Source organism: Benincasa hispida, unplaced genomic scaffold, assembly GCF_027475165.1.
Source record: "Benincasa hispida cultivar pf3 unplaced genomic scaffold, pf3_genome.v1.1 HicScf651, whole genome shotgun sequence".
Lineage (NCBI taxonomy): Eukaryota > Viridiplantae > Streptophyta > Magnoliopsida > Cucurbitales > Cucurbitaceae > Benincasa > Benincasa hispida.
In genome coordinates, this window is record NW_028326769.1 from 13,023 (window position 1) to 16,795 (window position 3,773).

General features: G+C 38.6%; 1 long non-coding RNA gene across 1 annotated transcript; it reads left to right on the forward strand.

Moving 5' to 3' along the window:
- The first annotated feature begins 927 nt into the window (after window positions 1–927).
- LOC150030049 (uncharacterized) lies at window positions 928–2,826 on the forward strand. The gene is made up of 4 exons (XR_016527193.1): window positions 928–1,450; window positions 1,559–1,633; window positions 1,717–1,824; window positions 1,909–2,826. It is a non-coding gene; the product is annotated as an uncharacterized LOC150030049 (long non-coding RNA).
- The last annotated feature ends 947 nt before the right edge of the window (window positions 2,827–3,773 follow it).

Sequence of the window (3,773 nt, forward strand, 5' to 3'; positions counted from 1 at the left end):
TTGACTAATAAAAGGCTAAAGTGTAGCAAATCTATCTATAAGGGACCTTTTGTCTAAGGCAGGTTCTGTCTAGGCTGGGGTTTTTAAGGTGACGAAAACGGAACACCACTACCTGGGAACCTACCTGAAAGGTGAATTAGATAGATTTGATGCATGCATGCAAGGTTAAGGACAAACCATTAAAGAGTTTAATACGATTACTTGAACTCGTTTTATTTCAAAGACAAAAGTTTTTTTTTGAGTGGACTTAAAGAATAACTTAGACTAAAATTAGTAACCGGATTGTCTAGGCTCATGAACCCCTAGGTAGAACATTCAATGGGAGGTACTTGGGGCATTTGATGCTTCATTTAAACCTCTCGCGTTTCTTCCTTTATTGTCCACACCGTGAGACCTATGCTCAGCCTCGTGGCACCCTGGGAGTGTCTCTCTAAAGGATGGTGTTTGGGTAGGTCAATATCAAGGTGGATGAAGAGAATATTCATAATAAGTGGAAGTGGGAAGTGCAACAGCATATCCCACGGTCTCTCTTGTTAGGTTGGATAAAGTTTTTGCGCATCGCCTCGAGGCACCCTAGGTGTAACACCTCGAGTTTTTATTATTTATGTAATTCAGTAATTTTATTAATTGAGGGCATCTTTGGAATTTTTGGACTTATGTGTAATTGCGGGAATTTAATTATTGACGTTGAAATTATTCAATTTGGAAATTAATGAATTGGCATTGAAATTATTCAACTTGAAAATTAATGGCAGGAATTAATTTCATTTCGGGAAGGAAAAGATGTTAATAAAATAAAGTAGAATAAGGAAAAGAATAAAATAAAAGTTATTCTATTTCCTTTTAAGTTTTTATTATTATTATTATTATTTTATAAAACAAATCCTTTTTTCCTTCTTCTTCCTCACACGTCCGCCCTCCCTCGCTCGTTTCAACTGCACGTCGAACTCCCATCCGTGAACCACCGCCTCCAGCTGCTCAGTGCTCCAGCGCAGCCCAGCCATCCGAGCCTCGTCCCCACATGCTGAAGCCCTTTATCTGCCGCAGATCCACACCTGGGTCTTGAAGCTGTTGGACCTACCAGATCTGAAGTGCGCTGAGTCGGCTAGCCGCGTTTGCCTCATCGTCCCTTTCTTCAGTGCCAGCCACTCCCTCATCCAGTCAAGTTGCTCGTTTGAATCTTCTCCACCACCGAGCCCAGTATCCGATCTCCACCGCTGCTCGTCGCCAATCTCGACCCGTCGGTCAGTTGCATCCGTCCAAACATCGCCCTACTCGTTTAACCACCGCCGTTCAGTCCTTCGGCCATGTCTCTGGTATTTGGCTGAATGTTTGGTAAGGTTTCACATTTTGGATGGATTTCGTGGATTCCTTTGACTTGGTTTCGATTTCATTGGAATTTTGAGAAAATTCAGAGGTGCTGTCTAGCTTCGTGGAAGGGAAAATTTCGGTAAGTGTTGGTAAGTTTTGGGTAAGATCAGTTGAGTTTTGAAGGTTCTTGGTTGCATTAAATTTTGGATTTACTTTTTGGTTGATACCTATTATATTTGGAATTTAGATCCAAGATTGGAGTAGTTTGGAGTGCGCAACGTGCTATTCAGCAGGTTCGAGTTCGTGTCCAACAAGAAATTTGGTAACATTTATGGTTCTTGAGGTTGATCTTCGGACACCAGTAATGGTTGGATTAAGTAATTATTTAACTATTATTTTTTGAAGGTTTAAAGTCGCTGTCCATCAGAATTAGAGGTTGCTTTTCTTTGTGGATTTTAGTGGAGATTTTGGAGCCAAAGTCTGGAAGTGACCGTTGATCAAGCCACACTTTAGGTAAATCATTTTTGGGGTTGATGGTATGAATTGATGGGTGGAATTGGGCCTTAGTGTGAATTAAATGTTGGGTTTATGTTATAGGTTTAATTTGAGTTTCATTATCGAGTGGTTGCTTGGAGGGAAATATTTGGACTTACGATTTGAGTAAGTAATCTTACTACTGGAACTGCCCATGGGCTAGACACTAGATATATGCTAGCATGATAGATGAATATTATGGCAGAACGATAACATGATAGACGGATAGTATAGTATGACCGATATATGTTTTTGTAAGAGAATCTAAAAGATTTATTTGTGCACATAGATACTCTCATGCTAGTAAGAGATGATACTTGATTCACTGAGGTTGTATTTGATATGAGGATATTGAGACATATATGCATATTATATAGCCATGATGTTGAGGTGTATATGTATGTTATAAAACCATATCGTGATAATTGTAATGTTGAGACTGTGATACTGTCTTTACTGATTAGTTATATGGCCATTAGATATTGTGTTTCCTTCGGGATTCACCAGATATTGTGTTTCCTTCGGGATTCACTAGATATTTTGTTTCCTTCAGGATTCACCACATATTGTGTTTTCTTCGGGATTCACCAGAGATTGTGTATCCTTCAGAATTCACTAGGGGTTGTGTTTTCTTCGGGATTCACCAGGGGTTGTGTTTTCTTTGGGATTCACCAGGAGTTGTGTTTCCTTCAGGATTCACCAGAGGTTGTGGGTCCTACGGGACTTACTAGAGGTAGTGGGCATACTTAACTACAGTAGGATAGAAATCAGTTTTTCATGTATGTATATATCCATGAGAACTAGAGCAGTTTCTATGTTCCACCAGAGGTAGGCATCTAGAGGACATAGATGCCTAGCCTGACCCCAGTAGTGGGGTTACTTACTGAGTATTTTATACTCATCCTTTCTCATGTTGCTGTTTCAGTTAAAGGTAAAGATGCACCTACAATTGACAAATGAAATTCGTGATCGAGCCACTAGAACCAGTTTTATGCTTATGCTCATGAGATTTAGATTTCTTTTCATATATTTTTTTTAATTTAAGTTTTGAAGTTTGAAACTTACTATTAAGAATTTTTTTAGACTTATTTATTATCATTTATGATTTATGGGTATCCTGTTGTTGTTGTTGTTTTTTTTTTCTTTTTTTTTTTTTTTATATATATTTGAATTTAATGAAGAACTTTTGAACTTAACCTATTTATTTAGCATTTATTTCACCATAAAAGGGTGTCGTTTTAAGTTCCATGCATGCATGTATTTAGTAACGACCTAACTTGAGTCCTAAGGGGTCGGGTCATTACAGTTGGTATCAGAGTCCATGTTTTGGGTTCTGTAGACTAACTTACTATGTAAGTCTAGGTAGTCCCTGTGGCCCAGTGATAACTTGTAGAAATACAAGTTATTTATACTGCTTTATTTAGATATTGCGGCCAAAAGAAAGGAAAGTTTCATTAATTGTAGAGAAATTAGCTAAGAAATGCGAGAATTATAAATTGTCGTCAATACACCCACTGACACCATTGCGATGGTAGAAAAGAATATTTCAAGTCTGTTTTGTAGGAAATCAAGTCACCGCATGTGTTCATGGCTCAAAAGAAAAAAAGCAACGCATCTACGTCACATTGCGCCCATCATTCAGGAATGAATAGACGATCAATGCAATGATGGTGCATGCGACAATCGATCAAGAGCTAAGCGATTAACGCAACTTCAACTGCATGCGGTAATAAAAAACAACACCGCATGCGGGCAAACTATCGAAGATGCAAAATAGCAACGCAATTATGGAGGATCTAGACACATGTACAGATGACTGTTGTGCATTTCTGATGGGATTGATCGCGTAACAGAAGGACTATTCACTCCACCATTTCCGGAATTTCCATAACAATAAAGTGGGGTCCACTCTACAGAGAGTCAAAACT